This window comes from Tursiops truncatus, chromosome 16 (genome assembly GCF_011762595.2).
Source record: "Tursiops truncatus isolate mTurTru1 chromosome 16, mTurTru1.mat.Y, whole genome shotgun sequence".
Lineage (NCBI taxonomy): Eukaryota > Metazoa > Chordata > Mammalia > Artiodactyla > Delphinidae > Tursiops > Tursiops truncatus.
The window spans coordinates 36,301,071-36,324,761 of NC_047049.1; the positions used below are offsets into that span (position 1 = coordinate 36,301,071).

The window sequence follows — 23,691 nt, forward strand, 5'->3', positions numbered from 1 at the left end:
TTTTCCCATTGAATAGAGTTCCCTGTGCTATACAGTAAGTCCTTATTAGTTATCTATTTTATATATAGTAGTGTGTATATGTCAGTCCCAATCTCCGAATTTATCTCTCCCCCCTTCCAGGAAAAGTTCTTGAAGGAAATTAAAAGTGTTACTCCAGAGAACACAGGAATGATAAGAAAGTAAAACAGCCTAATTACTGATATGGAGAAAGTTTTAGTGGTCTGGAGAGAAGATCAAACCAGCCACAACATTCCTGTAGGCCAAAGCCTAATCCAGAGCAAGGCCCTCATTCTCTTCAATTCTACGAAGGCCGAGAAAGGTAAGGAAGCTGCAGAAGAAAAGTTTGGAGCTAGCAGGGGTTTTGGTTCATGAGGCTTAAGGGGAAAAGCTGCCTCCACAAGTTGGACAGGCAAGGGGAAGCAGCAAGGGCTGATGTAGAAGCTGCAGCCAGTTACCTAGAAGATCTGGCTATGATAATGAGTGAAGGTGGCTACGCTAAACAACAGATTTTCAATGTAGATAAAACAGCCTTCTGTTGCAAGAAGATGTCAGCTAGGACTTTCATAGCTAGAGAGGAGAAGCCAATGCCTCGCTTCAAAGCTTCAAAGGACAGGCTGACTATCCTGTTACGGGCTAATGCAGCTCATCACACAATAAGTTAAAGCCAATGCTCATTTACCATTCCAGAATCCTGGAGCCCTTAAGGACTATGCTAAATCTACGCTGCCTGTGCTCTATAAATGAAACAGCAAGCCTGGATGGTAGCATGTGTGCTTACAACATAGTTTACTAAATATTTTAAGCCCACTGTTAAGAACTACTGCTTCAGAAAAAGAGATTCCTTTCAAAATATTACTGCTCATTGACAAAACACCAGGTCACCTAAGAACTCTGATGGAGATAGACAACGAGATTAATATTGTTTTAATGGCTGATAACACAACATCCATTCTGCAGCCCAGGGATCAAGGGGTCATTTCAACTGTCTTATTATTGAAGAAACACATTCCATAAGGCTACAGCTGCCATAGAGAGTGATTCCTCTGATGGATGTGGGCAAGGTCGACTGAAAGCCTTCTGGAAAGAATTCACCGTTCTAGATGCCATTAAGGACATTCTTACGGGAATAGGTCAAGATATCAACATTAACAGGAATTTGGAAGAAGTTGATTCCAGCCCTCATGGATGCCTTTGAGGGGTTCAGGACTCCAGCAGAGGAAGTAACTGCAGATGTAGTGGAGATAACAAGAGAACTAGAATCAGAAGTGGAGCCTGAAGATGTGACTGAATTGCTGCAATCTCACAATAAAACTTTTGCAGATGAGGAGTTGCTTCTCATGGATGAGTAAAGAAAGTGATTTCTTGAGATGGAATCTACTCCTGGTGACCATGCTGTGAAGACTGTTGAAATGACAACAAAGGATTTAGAATAGTACATAAACGTAGTTGACAAAGCAGCGGCAGGGTTTGAGAGTATTAACTTCAATTTGGAAAGACGTTCTACTGTGGGTAAAATGCTCTCAAACAGCAGTGCATGCTGCAGAGAAAATCGTTCATGAAAAGAAGAGTCAATTGATGTGGCAAACTTCACTGTTGTCTTATTTTAAGAAACTGCCGCAGCCACCCCAGCCTTCAGAAACCACCACCCTGATCGGTCAGCAGCCTTCAGCCTCGAGGCCAGGCCCTCCACCAGCAAAAAGATTACAAATAACTGAAAGTTCCAATGATGGTTAACATTTTTTAGCAATAAAGTATTTTTAAATTAAAGTATGTAGGACTTCTCTGGTGGCCCAGTGGTTAAGAATCCGCCTGCCAGTGTAGGGGATACGGGTTCGAGCCCTGGTCTGGGAAGATCCCACATGCTGTGGAGCAACGAAGCCCGTGTGCCACAACTACTGACCTTGCGCTCTGGAGCCTGTGAGCCGCAGCTACTGAGCCGAAGCGCCGCAACTACTGGAGCCTGCGTGCCTAGAGCCCGTGCTCCGCAACAAGAGAAGCCACTGCAATGAGAAGTCCACGCACTGCAACGAAGAGTAGCCCCCACTCGCTGCAACTAGAGAAAATCTGCGCACAGCAACGAAGACCCAATGCAGCCAAAATAAAATAAATAAATTTTGTTTAATAAAGTATGTATATATTTTTTAGACATAATGCTATTGCACGCTTAAAAGACTTCAGTATATTGTAAATTAACTTCTTTATGCACTGGAAAACCAAAAAATTCATGTGGCTTGCTTTATTGCCGTGGTCTCCAACAAAACCCACAATATCTCTGAGGTATGCCTGTAGTTATCTTTTCTCTCCCTTATGCCACTTATCACGTTCCACCATCTAGTCCTGTTTTCTGAACGTACAACCCTTCACCACTAACTTGTAGCTTTTAAGGATAGAAACTGGGTTATGCATCTTCGTATTCTCTTTCTGCCTAGAACATTGCCTCAGTCAACAAATGACAGGACACATATGGTTTAACACTTGTTTTGTATAAATGAAGGTATTACAGATGAATACATTCTATATATTTATTTTATTTAAAACATTTTAAAATAAGGCAAAATTCACTTAATGGCATCTAGAAGGGTGAATCCTTTCCAGAAGTGTTTCAATTGACTTTGCCCATTTTATTTATTTATTTATTTTGTTTGTTTGTTTTTTTGCGGTACGCGGGCCTCTCACTGTTGTGGCCTCTCCCGTTGCGGAGCACAGGCTCCGGACGCGCAGGCTCCACGGCCATGGCTCACGGGCCCAGCCGCTCCGTGGCATGTGGGATCTTCCCAGACCGGGCCATGAACCCGCGTCCCCTGCATCGGCAGGCAGACTCTCAACCACTGCGCCACCAGGGAAGCCCGACTTTGCCCATTTTAAAGAGAGCAATTCAGGGGCATTTAATATATTCACAACCTATGCATCTACTATCTAGTTCCTAAGCATCTTCATCACCCCAAAAGGAAGCCCCCTGCCCATAAAGCAGTTACTTCCTCAGCCCCTGGCAGACACTAACGTGCTTTCTGTCTCCATGGATTTACGTATTCTGGATATGTCATATAAATGGAATCATACAGTACATAATCTTTTGTGTCTGGATTCTTTGACTTAGCACAATATTTTCAAGATTCATCCATGAAGTAGCACGTATTAATATTTCATTCCTTTTTATGGTTAAATAAACTGTTCTATATATTTTATTTGCAACGTGTTGCAGGTATATGTCATCTGCCCGATTTTACCTCTAGATGGCATTACTTTCTTGGGAATTGCCTGGTCTGTCCCAATACTAGTTAGTGAAATTAACTAAATTACACTGTAACCTTCTATCAATTCAAGAACTGCTTTCATGCATCTCCCTCCCTCCCACCCTCCCTATCCAGGGAAGAGATATGGGAACATATGTATATGTATAACTGATTCACTTTGTTATACATATGTATATGTGTAACTGATTCACTTTGTTATAAAGCAGAAACTAACACACCATTGTAAAGCAATTATACCCCAATAAAGATGTAAAAAAAAAAAAGAACTGCTTTCACTGCAAAGCCAAATGAGCCCTAATGAATCAGCCATTATGGATGCTTTGACACTACAGCATACAATATGCCGTGGATCTGGCCATTACATGCTGTTATAAGCAACAGTGGCTTCTGGGTAAGTAGAGATTACTTTTCAGATGTGTTTTTAAAATATCTATTTCATACTGAATTATTGTAGCTTGAATCGTTTTATTAATCTGGCAGTAAATAATAATACCCCAGTCAGGACTGGAATAACAAAATACTATAGGGGATTTTGTAATGTCATTGTGAAACCTACATGATACTTGGTTTGATTTATAGACCTGGCTCCTCCTATTACCTAAAGGACCATGGACAAATCTCACTGGTCTTGCTTAATCCTCTAGAAAGAGAGGAAAGTAAATTAAAACCTTCCTTGTGGGGTTTTATGAGTATCAAATGAAAAATGACTGTGAAAATGCACTGTAATCTGGGAAGCACTATGCTAATTGTTACCAATTTTGAGGACTTAAAGATTCATACTCATCGGTGTTTATATTATGCATAAAAATGTTATTCTCTTTAAGGCAGTCAGTGTCATTAAGCTCAGGGCTTCTCAAGAATTTTAACAGTTTAGAAAGCAATCCCGTTTTGAGTATCTTCCTGAGACTATCATCAGAGAGAGTGGTCTGAGAAGATTCTGTGAGGAAATTACAGCACTTTTAAGTAAGTGATCTCTGTACTGGATACTCCTAGTTTGTTTAGTTTAGTTAGGTGAGGTAACTTTGACTTGAATGAAATATATTTTAGTATGAGAAGCATTTGCCCTGTCTGGTGATAATAGTTCAGAGCTTTTTTGTACCTTTAGTGCCCAAGAGAATTTGACATATAATAACCCTTAAACATATAATGACAAACGAGTTCCATTTCCTATATTTCTCCTTTATTTGACTAGGAGTTTATTTAGGGTAACAATAATTTTATTGTTTATTGAATTCTCATTACCAAATAGTGCCTGGCAGTCGAAAAAAACAAAAAACAAAAAAACCCAACCAAACACACAAAAAAAGAAGCGTTCGTTGTATGCAAAATGAGTAAATTACTGGATACAAATATTGCTACTAAAGATGCAGAAAATATAGGTTTAAAATAGTTTGTTTTAAATTATTAACAGCTTATTTCAAAGTTGTGCATTCTCTCCTAGCTGACCTAGTTGCTTAATTAAAGCTGCCCAAGCAGTTAACACCTGGCGCATCTTTTGACAGACAAAAAATCAAAGCAGGTAAGTAGTGTTCATAGGTAGGTCTACAAATGATTCATGTGTCCTAAAGTTCTTAAAACATAAGCAATACAGAGTTCTTTGCATGTGTAGGAAGCACTGGGGTCTTGAAAACAGAATGGGCAGAGGCTTGGCGACAAATGGATGAAATGAGATAATACAAAGCATTCAATTCCGTACTTGGCTCCCAGCACCTTTGTGCTAATTAGGTAAAGACCTCTCTGGACAGATGCAGCCCTGCAGGCCTACAGTTTGGCAAGCTGAGTGGGGATTGGATTACTGTTCCCAAGCTCCCTTGGGCAGCAACCTTGCACAATGAACAACCTGCAGAACAATTTTTGGAGGCCCTCTGACTAGCTATTGTCATCGAGAGACAGCATGACAGAGTGAGTAGTCAGCCTCCCCAGCTTACCAGTGGGTACCTTGTAAGAGAGTAATCTTTCCGTGGCTTGGTTACTCACTTGTAAAATGAGACAATACTAATATTCCCCTCGCTGGGTCATTATGCAGAGTGAATGACTGAATGTATGTAAAACACATAGAACAGTGCATGGCAAATGTATATATTCCATAAAATGTTAGGTATTGTTATCAATATTAGACTACTTCTCAATAACAGACAAGGCAAAGTGGTATCAACTCTTTGACAGTCTTGAGGCATGGGGTTTAGGATGGTAAGGCTTTGAAGGAAGGGTGGTCGTGGACACAAAGCTCCCTGTCTTGCGGAGAAGTAGGAGCAATGAAACCCTACAAAGAACCATGCAAATTTAGGGGCGTGGAATTCTTCCTTGGAACTCCATGATCTTATACACCACCTCCATTCCAATGACTTCCATCTAGATGTTCAATATGTATTTGTTGGTGGGTTTTTAAAGCAATCTTAAATGTCTAAAATCTTTGCTCTCCATCCAGCGCTGCCGGCTGGTTTGTTAGTATTGCTAGTTTATACTGAAGTCAAAATGAGGCAGTTTTCTCAATCTCTTCCTCTGAGAAGATTATTTACGTGTACTTTTCCAAATACTGCAGCATTCTTTTCTTTTAGCTTTCCAGATTGAACTTTTAGTTAATTGATTAATTTAATTGAAGTACAGCTGATTTACAGTATTAATTTCAGGTGGTCAACGTAGTGATTCAGTATTTTTATAGACTATACTCCACTTAAAATTATTACAAAATAATGGCTATATTTCCCTGTGCTGTACAATATATCCTTGTTGCTTATGTATTTTGTACATTGAGGTTTGTATCTCTTAATCTTCTACCCCTATCTTGCTCATCCCCCTTCCCTCTCCTCTCTGGTAACCACTAGTTTGTTCTCCGTATCTGTGTGGGCACTTAGGTTGTGAGTTCTAATACTAAACACAAGGGGGCAGCGTTCTGCCACCTATCCCTGCCCTGGCTCCGTTCAGACACCTGATTTTCATGAAGTGCTTTTTTTTAAGCCTATCTTAGTTAAGGAGGTAAATCCTTATTCCTTTAAGACTCAGTCTTGCTGTTTTTCTTCACTACTGCCTGGAATATATACCTACCCTTCTGTAGAAATAAAATTGAAATCTAAAAGCCTGACTGTATTTATACCCAGGACATGTTAATAGGGAGTTTAAAAAACAACAAAATACTTAAACCAAAGCATTTTAGGCTGGCTATCCCTCTCTACTGGGTAACATAAAATATAATGATATTGCCATTAAGGTGATTGTCTGGGCTCTCTTAAACACTAATTTGCTCTGTTAATCACCATAGATCCTTTCCAAAGGTAATTGCTAACCCTGAATACTTCATTCCACAAATATTTACTAAGTGCCTTCTATGTGCTAGGGATTCTTCTGGGGATTTAATGGAACCCAGACAAGGGTTGTATCTTTGTGTTTAGACTGGTGATATTCTGTCAGGAGAGGTAGGGAGGGATATACCTGCCTGCAGAGGCTCGGCCCCTTTGAAAGAATATCTTTAAAACGTTTAGGTTTGTTAAGATGGAAGGGGATTTAGAGATTACCTAGTGGAAACTCAGATGCCTAGAGGGGCCAGACAGATAAATAAAATGGGCCAGTTGGGGTCTGCAATTAAGTGAAGAGCAGGTGTCTAATTTAAAGACCACTCTCTCCCAATAAGCTCAGGCTAGAATATTCTTCTCTCTTCTTTTTTTTTTTAAACCCAAAACGAGACCTGCTCCCCTCAACACACACACACCTTCTCCTAAAGTTACCAAACAGAAAGAACTGTTTTAAGGGAGGTGGATTCACAGAACCAGGAAGGGCAAGGAGTCGAGATAAACCACCTTGTCCTCCCCCCACCCCTCCCCCCCAATTTTTTTAAACAAACGTATTAACCCAAACCATGATAAATATTGAGCAATGCAAGACCACAACATGAACAGCGGCCAAAGGCTACGGTATAGGTGAGCTTGCTGTTTTTCTCCTTCCTCAAGGAATTTTCTAGGCCATGAAGAGAGCTTCCCTTTCTGAGTCTGGTTTTTCTAAGTCTCCTGTTAGCATTCAGCAGGAACAGGGCATGCAGTGTAACCATCTTCAGGTGCTATCAGAAGAGAAATGCGAGGTGCTAGCTGTGTCTTCCTCCCCTGTCACTAGTGAATGTAAGACGGAGGCAAGGAGTCTCTGGGGCCAGATTTGTCAAGGGAATTCAGATGTTGATCTTTCAAAGAGAAGCCAGAAATCTGGAGTTTCATGGGGAATCTCCCAATTTTAGAGAGCTGCCAATGAATTATCTCAATGCTGTGAAGGCCGTTCCAAGCTCATCTGAGAGCTAACTTTGCCTCATTTGTCCAGTAGCTTAACCTCTAACCTAATTAAATCCTCTAATTCTACAGATTAAATAACAGGCCCAGAGAAGTTAATGACTTGCCCAACATCATCACATAATCTGTATTTTTTCCTCTAAGTCATAAAATAGCTGAAAAAAGTGGAGGAAATGTCTTACAACTAGTGAGACAACTATTGTCAACTTAAATAAAAGGTAGATGCGAAATGAGCCAGCTACTTGGCAATGTTGGTGTTGAGACAATTCAGAAGAGTATGATTTATACTAACAATGAATATAGTACCTAATGTGGAAAATGATGATTATTGCAGAGGGGCTAATGAGAAAATAAAAGATGCTCTGGCTGCCCTGAGTTACAAATCAGCACCGTGATTGTTCTATCAAATTTGAGTAAGTAACTATGAACACAACAGGGTATTGGAAAACAGCTGCAGGCTTACATATCAAGAAATTCTGGGCAAGTCAGACATTCCATTATTTCATAAATCTAATAAGAGAAGTGCATATGGAGTTTACTATTAAATTAAGAAAAAAATGGCTCAATATCACACAGGAAATACAATAAACATGTAGGTATTGCTAAAGAGCTCAAACAAATGAGGGGATGAAGGAACATTTAAGTGAAGCCAGTTGGGACTTCAAATTCTGGGGCCATTTCCAACATGTCCAGTGGTCATTTTTTTTATATGGGGGCTAGAAATATTTTATACCATTTAAGAAAGTTTTGGGTTTTTTTTTTTTTTTTTTTGCGGTACGCGGGCCTCTCACTGTTGTGGTCTCTCCCGTTGCGAAGCACAGGCTCCGGACGCGCAGGCTCAGCGGCCATCGCTCACGGGCCCAGCCGCTCCGCGGCATGTGGGATCCTCCCGGACCGGGGCACGAACCCGTGTCCCCTGCATCGGCGGGCGGACTCTCAACCACTGCGCCACCAGGGAAGCCCAAAAGTGCTATTTTTTTTATTGTTCACTACACGTGGCTAATTCTTGTGCCAAACTGACATTCCAAGAGGACAGCCAAGTGCTGACTGATGTCACCACCTGGTGTTACCAAGTCGTGTTCACCTCTCACTGACCGTCTCCAGATTCTGTTAGGGCAGAGTGGATGTCTATATCGTTCACGGTCATGCTCCCAGCTCAGTTCCTGGCACTCAGAAGGTCCTCAATAACTGTTTAGTTAGGCTGAATTGGCTCAGCTGGAATTGAAGAATCAGAAGTAATTGGAAGGGAGCTTAGAGCTAGTTCTCAGCATCCTCATCCATTCCACCCCTCCCAGCACGATACCAGCCCCTCCTCTTCCACGTTCCCCTCCGTCAGTGATGGGAAATACAATGTGCTGTTAGCAAGCAGTCACATCTACTTCAATAATCCTGCCTTAGACCCTCTCCAGATGGTGCTAACGCCAAACTAGACAGTCATAATGTTCTTGGCCAAAAGCCTATACTTTTAAAATGAGATTACATGAGATTCATATGAGTTTTTGTTTGTTTGTTTTTTGCGGTAAGCGGGCCTCTCACCGCTGTGGCCTCTCCGTTGCGGAGCACAGGCTCCGGACGTGCAGGCTCAGCGGCCATGGCTCATGGGCCCAGCCGCTCCGCAGCATGTGGGATCCTCCCGGATCGGGGCACGAACCCGTGTCCCCCGCATTGGCAGGCAGACTCCCAACCACTGCGCCACCAGGGAAGCCCCCATATGAGTTTTTAATATAACCATAACAAGTATTAATAATGCATGCTGTATAATCAATTGGCATTCTCCCCCAAAGAGCTCAAATTCTTATTGTGATAAATTTGTACTTACAGATAAACAGGAATACATCTCTCTTCATAAGGGGCAACATAACCTTTTAGCTTCATAGAAGTTTCCCAACAATAATGTGATGTGGTTCCACTAGGCTGGAAGAGCATGGGCTTGAGAATTCCAGATCACCGGTCACCAGTATAACTCTGGAATGGAATTTAATTTCTAAACGCACACTCTCACCCAACCAAAATGTCTAACTTGTCTATCTCAGGGACTCCACACCTTGAAAACTTCGAATCCTTTTAACCATTCATTCATCCAATAACTGAGTTCCTGATATATGCCAAGCTCCATGCTAGGTACTAGGGCACAGTGGTGAACACGATGGGCATGGTTCCTATCCTCATTGAGCTTTTAGTTTAGGGCCAAACAAAATGAAAGCAAACAGCAACAAAAACTCAAGTTGAGATAAAAATTATGAAGGAGAAAGAAAGTGCTAAGATGGAGAATAATGGAGGAGAGAGATTGAGTTTAAATAGAACGGTCTTAGAAGACCTCTGGGGAGGTGATATTTAAGTTGAGGTCTTTGCAATTAAAAAAAAAAAAAAAAAGATGAAGAGCTTTCCAGGCAGGAGGAAGAACAGATGTAAAGACTCTACGTCCTTGGCTTGATGCTAAGAAAAAAAATAGACATGGGGAATGTGGCACAAGATGATGCAGGGATGGGCAGGGGCATGACACACTTACGGGCCATGGTCAGAGGAGCCCAGATTGGTGCTTTGGGATTCATAGAAATGTTATAAGCTGTGAGGCAATGTGATCTAATTTAAGTTTTGAGAAAAAAATTCTTGGTGTTCTCATGAGAATGGACTGGCAGAGGCTTAGAGCAAAAACAAGTAGGTGGGTTAGGATGCTATGACAGGAGTAGGCAAGAGAAGGCGGCAAGCAGTATTAGGGTGTTGGCAATGCAGATGGAGAAAAGTGAGGCAGATTTTGAGCTAGACTTTGATGAGTTCATTGACAGGACTTGCAGATGGATTGATGTGGGAGGTAAGGGACGACTCTTAGATTTCTGGCTTGATGAATGGAATGGATTGGAAACCCAACACAATAAAGTCAGAGAGGAGAACTGCTCTGCTTAAAGAAAGAGAAAAGGAAAAGGGGAGGTCTGGGTCCTGTCCACTGGGGCACCTTCCCAACTATCCTTGGGTCTCCCTAGGATACCTAGGTCATGATTCTTAAATTTTAGGGTGCTGAGCCGTTTGGAAAGCATATTAACATACCGGTTCCTACATGTAGTGTTTCTGGAACAGAGCACTTGGAGCAGATATAGACCAGAAGGTTAACGTTGATGTGTCTGCTTACCAGATACACTGCTTTCAACTAACCTTCAGATTGGTTGGAAACACTTAAAGCAACTGGCAAGCCGTTTGCTGGCAGACTTATGGCCCCTTTTTATAAATGTATAAAAACCAAGGTAGCCTTTTTTTTTACTTCGTGTTTTTCCACTCTTCACATTCTACTGAAATAAAATAGAACCAATGGCTATTATTTATATTGCTAGAAACTCTTTGAGTGGTTCTTCCAGTGGTTGGGAGGAATTGTATTTTCTTCACTTAATGATGCTATCGTGTCATCGACTATAATCACGAGAACTAATTCATATGAATGTATAAATGTGTCTCTGCTGAAAAAGACTGATACAATGGTACCCAGTATGTGTGAATTTGTGTAACAATTAAGATATACTTTAGCACAGAAACTGAAAGGGCATTTGGCCATTGTTCTTTTACCTTGATGCCTTCTTTATTTGGATTGGCTTTATCCTCATCAAATACTTGCTTCAATTTGCACTTTCTGAATTTATCAAAAATGAATAAAGGTGAAGCAGAAACTTGCTAATTAATCCATTAACAAGATCAACACAGAGAGTCAAAGAGGGTAAGTCAGCCCCAAACAAAGCTGGCTGATTTTTTTTTTTGCAAATAAAGTCTAATCGGCCTTCCCTGTGTTTCTGATGTTAGCAGATGAGCCGTCTAGCTGGAACCATGCATCCCTTCAAATGACTTACAGAAGCGTCTGGTCCTGCTGTGAGCAGGTCCTGCTCATTATCACTCACTCTTCTCTTGAAAGAGAATGTTTCAGCTCTGCTGGTGTACACCTCTCTCCTGCCTCTGAATGGTTATCACACTTAGGCGACTCATGAGGCACTCGCTCCACCCCGCTTAGCAGGCAGCTGCGCATCTTGCCCATCTCCCCCACTAGACATTGTGAGCATTCCCCGAGGTCCAGGCCTTGTCCTTCTGCTCTGGTTTCATCTCAGCTCTCTTGCTCTGAAGATTTTCAAGCCTTATTTCTAACTTTGACCTTTTCCCTTGGCCCCTGACCTAAATTTCCAACAGTCTGCTGGGTATTTCACTCCCATCTCAAGCCCCACGTGTCATATATTGAATAGTTCACCGACTGCTACCTCTTAACTCCTCTCTCTGTTAATGATCACCATCCTCCCGGCTGGAGACACACATGCTTCTCGTGTCTCTTTCACTCCCTATCTAATCAGTCACTTTGTCCTATTGATTTTCCCTGTTCTCATCAAAATGACTTATTTACTCACCACCAAATACACCTTGCGCTTTCCCACTGCTAATATTATTACCTGCAGTTTCACCTACCATGAGAGCCTTCTTATCTGCTTATTGACATGCTCCAAGGAGTTCCAGGCTCACCTGTAAAGTCAGCCTTTGCCTTAAGCAGCATCTGTCCCAAGCATTTAGCTTCTCCTCCGAATTCTAGCAGGTGTTGACTTCCTTTATCAAAATGATCATGCACCTTTTCTTTTTGAAATGTTAGATTGTGGTGACGGTGTTTTTGAAATCCTTTATTGTTATTCAACTTCTCTCATTTGCATGGTTACTTCAACTAGTTTGTAAATTCCTTGAAGACAGGAACGCTGTCTTAAATACTACTGTACTGCACACAGGCTAGACACTCAGAAATACTGGTTGATTTGTTTGAGTTGGATTTGTCTGATGATAGAGATGGAGAGACACGCACTGTAGTTCAGTTTGCAATTCAGTGGCTCATTAAGTTGGCCCATTAAACACAAATAAGTTATTTTCTCTTCTAATATATTGCTCACAACACTTTTTTTTCCCCCTTAAGTCATTGAAAAGCACAATAAAAACTGGGCAAAAAAGACTTCTAATAGATGTGTTTGCAAAAACTTTTCTCTTATACTCTTCTAAAGTAAATGCAAGATCTGCAGACACTGAATTTATAGTAGTCGTCTCCTGGCTAAATAACGCTGCATGACAAAGCACAACAACCCTGCAGTGGCTACAACAAGAAGCCTTTATTTTTGTGCATGAGCGTGTAGGTTGGCTGGGTAGTTCTGCTGATCTGAGCTAGTCTAGGTGGGCTCACTCATGCCCCTGAAGCCTGCCATGCGGGTAGCAGCCGGCTCTGCTAATGTTGGTCTGGCTCTCCTGGTGTCTGGGGCCTCGGCTGGGGTGACTGAGCTGACTGAGCTTGGCCCCATGTGTTCGCTCATCTTCCAGCAGGCTAGCTCAGGCTCATTCTCATGGTGATGCAGGGTACTGAGAGAGAGCCAGTGGAGCCAGTGGTGGCCTAATATCTAGACTCAGCACTGGCCCACCACTGTTCCTCTTCCCCACTGATTCAAGGGGTGGGGAAACAGGCCCCACTTCCTGATGGGCAGAGCTAATTCACATTGCAAAGGATATGGAAACAGGGATGGTGCACCCCAGTTGTTCTTGCCATCAACCTATCCCAGAGTAGACACACCTGATTTCATATACCAGCACAGTTTTCTAGTTGTATAATATTGGGCAATTTATTTAACCACTCTGAGCCACTTTCCCTCAATTGGAAAATAGGTCCTGTGAGACTCAAAGGAAATCTATACACAGGGCCTGGGACATTATAGGAACTCATTAAATTCCTCACAGCTCTCCCAACAGCTGTTTAGAGAAGGGAAAGAGGTATACATCATCTCTTAACATGATGAAAATTAGATAATTTTATTTAAATTTGATTTGGAGAAACCAAACGCTAAACCCAAATGCATAATTTCGGGAAAAAATGACATAAAAGTTTGAGCAGTCATTTGAAAGATTTTGAAGAAATTAACTGGGAAACAAAGTTCAATGTTATTAAAATCAGTAGGACTTTTGAGCTGATCCTATGGGAGCAAGAAAGGGCAGGTCACAAAGTCTGTGGGGCAGACCATGGGGACTTTCTCATCGCTTTTTGGGTCATACTCCACATCTGGTTGGGTGATAAAACCAGCAGTTTCTCTATCTTTCCCATTCTCCACGTAAACTTTCTTATCCCCGATGTGTTCTCGGAAGGAGTCCTAGCTGGGTCAGAGAACTCTCAAACTGCACAGCAGCCCTGAACTAGGAAGAAAGTCATAGTGTGGGGCTACCTTGGTCCTGCCCATGGTTGCTGACTTAGCTCAGAATAAATGTCATAAATCCTAATCAAATGAATCTATAAGAGGAAGAATCACAGAGGTGACAACAAAGGTGATGAGTAGCTAACATTCACTCATTCCACAAAGATTTATTGAAGTTCCTACTCTGTCAGCATTGGGGGAACAGTAAATGAGACTGAGAAGTTTTCTGCCATCAAATAGCTTATATTCTATGGGGTCAAGGGAAGAGTATTGTATTTGCTGTATTTTCAGCTAACACTTATTTTATTTTTAATTTTCCCCTCAACTTTATTGAGGCATAAGTGACAAATAAAAATTCAACATACTTAAAGTGTACAGTGTGATGATTTGATATATGTATACATTGCGAAATGATTACCACAACCAAGCTAATTGAAACACCCATCACCTAATAGAGTTACCTTTTTTGTGTGTGTGGTGAGAACACTTAAGTCTACTTACTTTGAAAATTTCAGTATACAATACAGTATTATTAACTATAGTCACCATCCTGTACATTAGATCCCCAGAATTTATGCATCTTATAAGTAAAAGTTTATATCCTTTGACCCCATTTCCCACAACACCCAGGCCCTGGCAACAGCTGTTCTATTCTCTGCTTCTGTGAATTTAAATTTTTTAGATTCCACATATAAGTGAGATCATACAGTATTTGTTTTTCTGTGTCTGGCTTATTCACATAGCATTATGTCCTCCAGGTTCATCCATGTTGTCACAAATGGCAGATTCTTCTTGTTTTATGACTGAATAATATTCCACTGTGTGTATATATATATATACATATACACACATATATATATGTATATATATAGATCACATCTTCTTTATCGATTCATCGGTCAACAGACACGTAGGTTGTTTCCATGTCTTGGCTATTGTGAATCATTCTGCTAACGCTCAGTAAGTACTTACTGTGCGTGAGCTACTGTGCTAGGCACTTCACACATATACGTCTCATTTAACCTTCACAATAGCCCTGGAAGGACAGTGTTGTTATTTTGCTTGTTTCATAAGTGAAGAAACTGAAGTTTTGAGTTGTTATGTAACTTATCCAAGGTCACCCAGCTAGCAAGTTCCTGATAGGTTAACATTCGAAGTGATGGGGTGGGAAGGATTGAAGTGACAATATCCGCTGGGGGTCTGGTGATAAATGGAGTTCAGAGAGAGGTCAGAATTGGAAATGCACTGCTTCTGACAGGCAGGTGTTAGCCACAGTCATGACAAGAGGGGGATCGGGATTTGGGCAAAGAAGGGAAAGCAGAGAAATAGGGGCTACATTCTAAGAAAACCTTCATAAGAAAAGAAGTGATGAAAGAGGGACCAAGGAAGACAATAAAGAAAGTGGAATCTGAAAGGTGCCCATAGGATTTGATCTTGTTAAAGAAGTCAGAAGAACAGGAATTTGAGAAAAGCTTATTCAGAAGTCTGTTTCTTGGTGTCCTGGGAAGAATCACAATTTCCCATTCCATGTATTGCCCTCATTTGTATAACTGACAGCATAATATACTTGCATTTTTTTATGCTGTTTGTAGTTATCCTTAGAATCTTTATTAGCCATGGAAATAAACTTTCAAATTCTATTTAGGCAAAAGCTTCACATTTCCATCCCCTACCCCCATCCTTCTGGTAGCTTCCAGTCTGACGTGGACACCCCAAATATCACTTATCTGGAGCCAATGTTCTCGTTTCTCTGCTGAGTCCACACATCCTTGTTTGACCAAGTAACAGGAACAAACAATTCCTTCTATAATGGATGTACCCTAAGGTGTTATGCTTCCGAGAATCTCATCTGAAAATTGATTCCCCTGAACCATGGCGCAGTGTGATTTTAGTTCACACACTTGTTATTTATTGGTTACAAATGGTAGGGATTTGACTAGGTTTGCTGTGTCTCTAGGCCAGAACAGTACAGGTAGTGTCCAACTCAGAGAGTGAAGGAAGAAGCTAGGGGAGGGGGTTGGAGCACAGCCATAAATGGTAGTTGAGGTACCAGAGTAGCTGACCACATTAGCAAAAGGTTATTTAACTAATAATGATCCAACTGTAGTACCATGTCCCCCCCAACTTTTAAAAATGTAAAATTAGTATTAATACTAATACTGGTTAAGACTTCTTGCACATTTACTATGTGCAGGGCATGGCATCCAGCACATTCTATGGACTATCCCATTTTGACTCTCACAAAAGGACTCAACGGCTTAGGTTTAATCATCAATTCCTCCACTTCCCTTAGGACAGATGAGGTTCTGAGTAGAATTAGGAAAAGCTGAAATATCTGGGCTCACCTCCTCGCCCAAATCCTGGCCTTTAGCCACTGCTGTCCAATAGAACTTCCTGTGATGAAGGGAATGTTTTATATGCTGTCCAGTATGGCAGCTACGAGCTGCACATCTATGTAGACCACTTGAAATGTGATTACGGCAAGAGACTCGCACTAAGAAACAAACACACAAAAAACCTGAATTTTAATTAAAATTTAAATGTAAATAGCCACATTTCATAGTCGTTTTGGACTGTGCCAATATAGAACAACTCCAACATTGCAGAAAATTCTATTGGATAGCACTGTTTAGGAGAAATGCTGCATTTCCCCCTTCCTCCCTGGTTGGATTCCAAGGCAAGCAAAGGGGTTTCTTCTCCCGTTCCCAGCTCCTCCAACCCTCCAGGCTTAGAGAAAGGCGATTCCTCATTCCGCCTTCTCCTGCTTCACCTCCACGCTGCCCACCCCGTGGCACCAGCTTGTTCAACAGCCTTGGGTTGTGGGAGCCCCAAAGGGGGGAGCAGATGGGAGTGACCTTCTCTATCAGCAGCAGCATCAACGATCCACACTCAGCTCTCAAAAGATGAAAATTATTCTTCCAGAGATAGAATCAGCCGAGCTAAACCTGCACAAACACACACACACACACACACACACACACACACACACACACACACACACACAGCATTTAATGACATAAACAAAAGAATTGCTCTGTGCTTTGCTAGAGTCTCTATAACTGGTGACTTAGATGGAAGAAAGCCTGTGAGGTTTTCTTTCTCTTCTTCAAAACTTTAAAAAATAACTGGTTGGAAGAGAGACCTTCAAGATGGCAGAGGAGTAAGATGTGGAGATCACCTTCCTCCTTACAAATACATCAGAAATACATCTACATGTGGAACAACTCCTACAGAACACCTACTGAACGCTGGCAGAAGACCTCAGACTTCCCAAAAGGCAAGAAACTCCGCACGTACCTGGGTAGGGCAAAAGAAAAAAGAAAAAACAGAGACAAAAGAATAGGGGTGGGACCTGCACCAGTGGGAGGGAGCTGTGAAGGAGGAAAGGTTTCCACACACTAGGAAGCCTCTTCACTGACGGGGACAGGGGGTGGCAGGGGGAGAAGCTTCAGAGCCACGGAGGAGAGCACAGCAACAAGGGTGCAGAGGGCAAAGCAGAGAGATTCCCACCCAGAGGATCGGTGCCGACCAGCACTCACCAGCCTGAGAGGCTTGTCTGCTCACCCACCGGGGCAGGCGGGGGCTGGGAGCTGAGGCTCGGGCTTCGGAAGTCAGACCCCAGTGAGAGGACTATGGTTGGCTGTGTGAACCCAGCCTGAACGGGGCTAGTGCGCCACAGCTAGACGGGAGGGAGTCCGGGAAAAAGTCTGGACCTGCCTAAGAGGCAAGAGACCATTGTTTCGGGGTGCACGAGGAGAGGGGATTCAGAGCACTGCCTAAACAAGCTCTAGAGACGGGCGCGAGCCGCGGCTATCAGCACGGACCCCAGAGACGGGCATGAGACGCCAAGGCTGCTGCTGCCGCCACCAAGAAGCCTGTGTGCGAGCACAGGTCACTATCCACACCTCCCCTCCGGGGAGTCTGTGCAGCCCGCCACTGCCAGTGTCCCGTGCCAATTGTCCAGGGACAATTTCCCCGGGAGAACACTCGGCAGGTCTCAGGCTGGTGCAACGTCACGCCGGCCTCTGCCGCTGCAAGCTCACCCCGCATCCGTGCCCCTCCCTCCCCCCGGCCTGAGTGAGCCAGAGCCCCTGAATCAGCCGCCCCTTTAACCCCATCCTGTCTGAGCGAAGAACAGACGCCCTCAGGCGACCTACATGCAGAGGCGGGTTCAAATCCAAAGCTGAACCCCAGGAGCTGTGCGAACAAAGAAGAGAAAGGGAAATTTCTCCCAGCAGCCTCAGGAGCAGCAGATTAAGTCTCCACAATCAATTTGATGTACCCTGCATCTCTGGAATACCTGGACAACGAATCATCCCAAAATTGAGGCGGTGGACTATGGGAGCAACTGTAGACTTGGGGTTTGCTTTCTGCATCTAATTTGTTTCTGTTTATCTTAGTTTGGTATTTAAAGTTTATTATCATTGGTAGATTTGTTTATTGATTTGGTTGCTCTCTTCCCTTTTTTTTATATATATATAGATATATTTTTCCTTTTTCTCTTTTTTGTGAGTGTGTATGTGTATGATTCTTAGTGTGACTTTGTCTGTATAGCTTTGCTTCTACCATTTGTCCTAGGGTTCTATCTGTCCGTTTTTTTTTGTTGTTGTTGTTGTTGTTCTTTTAGTATAGTTTTCAGCGCTTGTTATCATTGGTGGATTTGTTTTTTGGTTTGGTTGCTCTCTTCTTTGTTTCTTTCTTTTTTTTTCCTTTTTCTTAATTACTTTTTAATTTTTTATATTTAATAATTTTTATTTTAATAACTTTTAATTTAATTTAATTAATTAACTTATTTTTTTCTCCCTTTTCTTCTGAGCCGTGTGGCTGACAGGGTCTTGGTGCTCCAGCCAGGTGTCAGGCCTGTGCCTCTGAGGCGGGAGAGCCGAGTTCAGGACACTGGTCCAACAGAGACCTCCTAGCTCCACATAGTATCAAATGGCAAAAGCTCTCCCAGAGACCTCCATCTCAACACTAAGACCCAGCTCCACTCAACGACCATCAAGGTACAGTGCTGGACACCCTATGCCAAACAACTAGCAAGACAGGAACACAATCACACACATTAGCAGAGAGGCTGCCTAAAATCATAATAAGGTCACAGACACCCCAAAACACACCACTGGACATGGTCCTGCTCACCAGAAAGACAAGATCCAGCCTCATCCACCAGACCACAGGCACCAGTCCCCTCCACCAGAAAGCCTACACAACCCACTGAACCAACCTTAGCTACTGGGGGCAGACACCAAAAACAATGGGAGCTACGAACCTGCAACCTGCGAAAAGGAGACCCAAACACAGTAAGATAAGCAAAATGAGAAGACAGAAAAACACACAGCAGATGAAGGAGCAAGATAAAACCCACCAGACCTAACAAATGAAGAGGAAATAGGCAGTCTACCTGAAAAAGAATTCAGAGTAATGACAGTAAACATGATCCAAAATCTTGGAAATAGAATGGAGAAAATACAAGAAATGTTTAACAAGAACCTAGAAGAACTAAAGAGCAAACAAACAATAATGAACAACACAATAAATGAAATTAAAAGTTCTCTAGAAGGAATCAAGCAGAATAACTGAGGCAGAAGAACGGATAAGTGACCTGGAAGCTAAAATAATAGAAATAACTACCACAGAGCAGAATAAAGCAAAAAGAATGAAAAGAATTGAGGACAGTCTCAGAGACCTCTGGGACAACATTAAACGCACCAACATTTGAATTATAGGGTTCCTAGAGGAAAAAGAGAAAAAGAAAGGGACTGGGAAAATATTTGAAGACATTATAGTTGAAAACTTCCCTAATATGGGAAAGGAAAGAGTCAATCAAGTCCAGGAAGTGCAGAGTCCCATACAGGATAAATACAAGGAGAAACATGCCAAGAAACTATCAAAACTTAAATACAAGGAAAAAATATTAAAAGCAGCAAGGGAAAAGCAACAAATAACATTCAAAGGAATCCCGATACGGTTAACAGCTAATCTTTCAGCAGAAACTCTGCAAGCCAGAAGGGAGTGGCAGGACATATTTAAATGATGAAAGGGAAAAACCTACAACCAAGATTACTCTACTCAGGAAGGATCTCATTCAGATTCGACGGAGAAATTAAAACCTTTACAGACAAGCAGAAGCTAAGAGAATTCAGCACCACCAAACCAGCTTTGCAACAAATGCTAAAGGAACTTCTCTAGGCAGGAAACACAACAGAAAGAAAAGGACCACAATAACAAACCCAAAACAATTAAGAAAATGGTAATAGGAACATAAATATCCATAACTACCTTAAATGTAAATGGATTAAATGTTTCAACCAAAAGACATAGACTGGCTGAATGGATACAAAACCAAGACTCATATATTTGCTGTCTACAAGAGACCCACTTCAGATGTAGGGACACATACAGACTGAAAGTGAGGGGATGGAAAAAGATAATCCATGTAAATGGAAATCAAAAGGAAGCTTCAGTAGCAATTCTCTTATCAGAAAAAATAGACTTTAAAATAAAGACTATTACAAGAGACAAAGAAGGACACTACATAATGATCAAGGGGTCGATCGAAGAAGAAGATATAACAATTGTAAGTATTTATGCACCCAAGATAGGAGCACCTCAATACATAAGGCAAATGCTAACAGCCATAAAAGGGGAAATCGACGGTAACACAATCATAGTAGGGGACTTTAACACCCCACTTTCACCAATGGACAGATCATCCAAAATGAAAATAAATAAGAAAACACAAGCTTTAAATGATACATTAAACAAGATGGACTTAATTGATATTTATAGGACATTCCATCCAAAAACAACAGAATACACTTTCTTCTCAACTGCTCATGGGACATTCTCCAGGATAGATCAGATCTTGGGTCAAAATCAAGCCTTGGTAAATTTAAGAAAAGTGAAATCATGTCAAGTATCTTTTCCAACCACAATGCTATGAGACTAGATATCAATTACAGGAAAAAATCTGTAAAAAATTCAAACACATAGAGGCTAAACAATACACTACTTAATAACCAAGAGATCACTGAAGAAATCAAAGAGGAAATCAAAAAATACCTAGAAACAAATGACAATGAAAACATGATGACCCAAAACCCATGGGATGCAGCAAAAGCAGTTCTAAGAGGGAAATTTATAGCAATACAATCCTACCTCAAGAAACAAGAAACATCTCAAATAAACAACCTAACCTACACCTAAAGCAATTAGAGGAATAAGAAAAAAAACCCCAAAGTTAGCAGAAGGAAAGAAATCATAAAGATCAGATCAGCAATAAATGAAAAAGAAATGAAGGAAACAATAGCAAAGATCAATAAATCTAAAAGCGGGTTCTTTGAAAAGATAAACAAAATTGATAAACATTTAGCCAGACTGATCAAGAAAAAAAGGGAAAAGACTCAAATCAATAGAATTAGAAATGAAAAAGGAGAAGTAACAACTGACACTGCAGAAATACAAAGGATCATGAGTGATTACTACAAGCAACTCTATGCCAATAAAATGGACAACCTGGAAGAAATGGACAAATTCTTAGAAAAGTACAACCTTCCAAGTCTGAACCAGGAAGAAATAGAAAATATAAACAGACCAATCACAAGCACTGAAATTGAGACTGTGATTAAAAATCTTCCAACAAACAAAAGCCCAGGACCAGATGGCTTCACATGTGAATTCTATCAAACATTTAGAGAAGAGCTAACATCTATCCTTCTCAGACTCTTCCAAAATATAGCAGAGGGGGGAACACTCCCAAACTCATTCTACAAGGCCCCCATCACCCTGATACCAAAACCAGAAAAAGATGTCACAAAGAAAGAAAACTACAGGCCAATATCACTGATGAACATAGATGCAAAACTCCTCAACAAAATACTAGCAAACAGAATCCAACAGCACATTAAAAGGATCATACACGATGATCAAGTGGGGTTTATCCCAGGAATGCAAGGATTCTTCAATATATGCAAATCAATCAATATGATAAACCATATTAACAAATCGAAGTAGAAAACCATATGATCATCTTAATAGATGCAGAAAAAGCTTTTGACAAAATTCAACATCCATTTATGATAAAAACCCTCCACAAAGTAGGCATAGAGGGAACTTACATCAACATAATAAAGGCCATCTATGACACACCCACAGCCAACATGATTCTCACTGGTGAAAAACTGAAACCATTTCGTCTAAGATCAGGAACGTGACAAGGTTGCTGTCTTCTTCACTCTCACCACTATTATTCAACATAGTTTTGGAAGTTTTTGCCACAGCAATCAGAGAAGAAAAAGAAATAAAAGGAATCCAAATCAGAAAAGAAGAAATAAAGCTGTCACTGTTTGCAGATGACAAGATACTATACATAGAGAATCCTAAAGATGCTACCAGAAAACTACTAGAGCTAATCAATGAATTTGGTAAAGTAGCAGGATACAAAATCAATGCGCAGAAATCTCTGGCATTCCTATACACTAATGATGAAAAATATGAAAGACAAATTAAGGAAACACTCCCATTTACCATTGCAACAAAAAGAATAAAATATCTAGCAATAAATCTACCTAAGGAGACAAATGACCTGTATGCAGAAAACTATAAGACACTGATGAAAGAAATTAAAGATGATATAAACAGATGGAGAGATATACCATGTTCTTGGATTGGAACAATCAACATTGTGAAAATGACTATACTACCCAAAGCAATGTACAGATTCAATGCAATCCCTATCAAACTACCACTGGCATTTTTTTTTTTTTTTTTTTGTGGTACTTGGGCCTCTCACTGTTGTGGACTCTCCCATGTGGAGCACAGGCTCTGGACGTGCAGGCTCAGTGGCCATGGCTCACAGGTCTAGCCACTCCGCGGCATGTGGGATCTTCCTGGACTGGGGCACAAACCCGTGTCCCCTGCATCGGCAGGTGGACTCTCAACCACTGCACCACTGGGGAAGCCCACCACTGGCATTTTTCATAGAAGTAGAACAAAAAATTTCACAATTTGTATGGAAACACAAAAGACCCCGAATAGCCAAAGCAATACTGAGAAAGAAAAACTGAGCTGGGGGAATCAGGCTTCCAGACTTCAGAGTATACTACAAAGCTATGGTAATCAAGACAGTATGGTACTGGCACAAAAACAGAAATATAGATCAATGGAACAAGATAGAAAGCCCAGAGATAAACCCATGCACATATGGTCACCTTATTTTTGATAAAGGAGGCAAGAATATACAATGGAGAAAAGACAGCCTCTTCAATAAGTGGTGCTGGGAAAACTGGACAGCTACATGTAAAAGAATGAAATTAGAACACTCCCTAACACCATACACAAAAATAAACTCAAAATGGATTAAAGACCTAAATGTAAAGCCAGATACGATAAAACTCTTAGAGGAAACATAGGCAGAATGCTCTATGACATAAATCACATCAAGATCCTTTTGACCCATCTCCTAGAGAAATGGAAATAAAAATAAACAAATGGGACCTAATGAAACTTAAAAGCTTTTGCACAGCAAAGGAAACCATAAACAAGACAAGAAGACAACCCTCAGAATGGGAGAAAATATTTGCAAATGAAGCAACTGACAAAGGATTAATCTCCAAAATTTACAAGCAGCTCATGAGCTCAATATCAAAAAAACAAACAACCCAATCCAAAAATGGGCAGAAGATCTAAATAGGCATTTCTTCAAAGAAGATATACAGATTACCAACCATCACATGAAATGATGCTCAACATCACTAATCATTAGAGAAATGCAAATCAAAACTACAATGAGGTATCACCTCACACCAGTCAGAATGGCCATAATCAAAAATCCTACAAACAATAAATGCTGAAGAGGGTGTGGAGAAAAGGGAACCCTCTTGCACTGTTGGTGGGAATGTAAATCGATACAGCCACTATGGAGAACAGTATGGAGGTTCTTTAAAAAACTAAAAATAGAATTACCATATGACCCAGCAATCCCACTAC

At 41.2% G+C, this 23,691-nt stretch overlaps 1 long non-coding RNA gene across 2 annotated transcripts in view; it reads right to left on the minus strand.

Annotated features, from left to right (window-relative positions):
• Nucleotides 1-23,691, minus strand: part of LOC141276820 (uncharacterized) — a 41,884-nt gene that overhangs the window by 15,587 nt on the left and 2,606 nt on the right. Inside the window, exon 1 of one of the 2 annotated variants that reach the window (XR_012326998.1) lies at nucleotides 8,621-8,633. The exons of the other annotated variant lie outside the window; for it this stretch is intronic. This is a non-coding gene — a long non-coding RNA (uncharacterized lncRNA). Of the gene's footprint in view, nucleotides 1-8,620; nucleotides 8,634-23,691 lie in introns of those variants that run through there. 2 annotated transcript variants of the gene reach the window in all.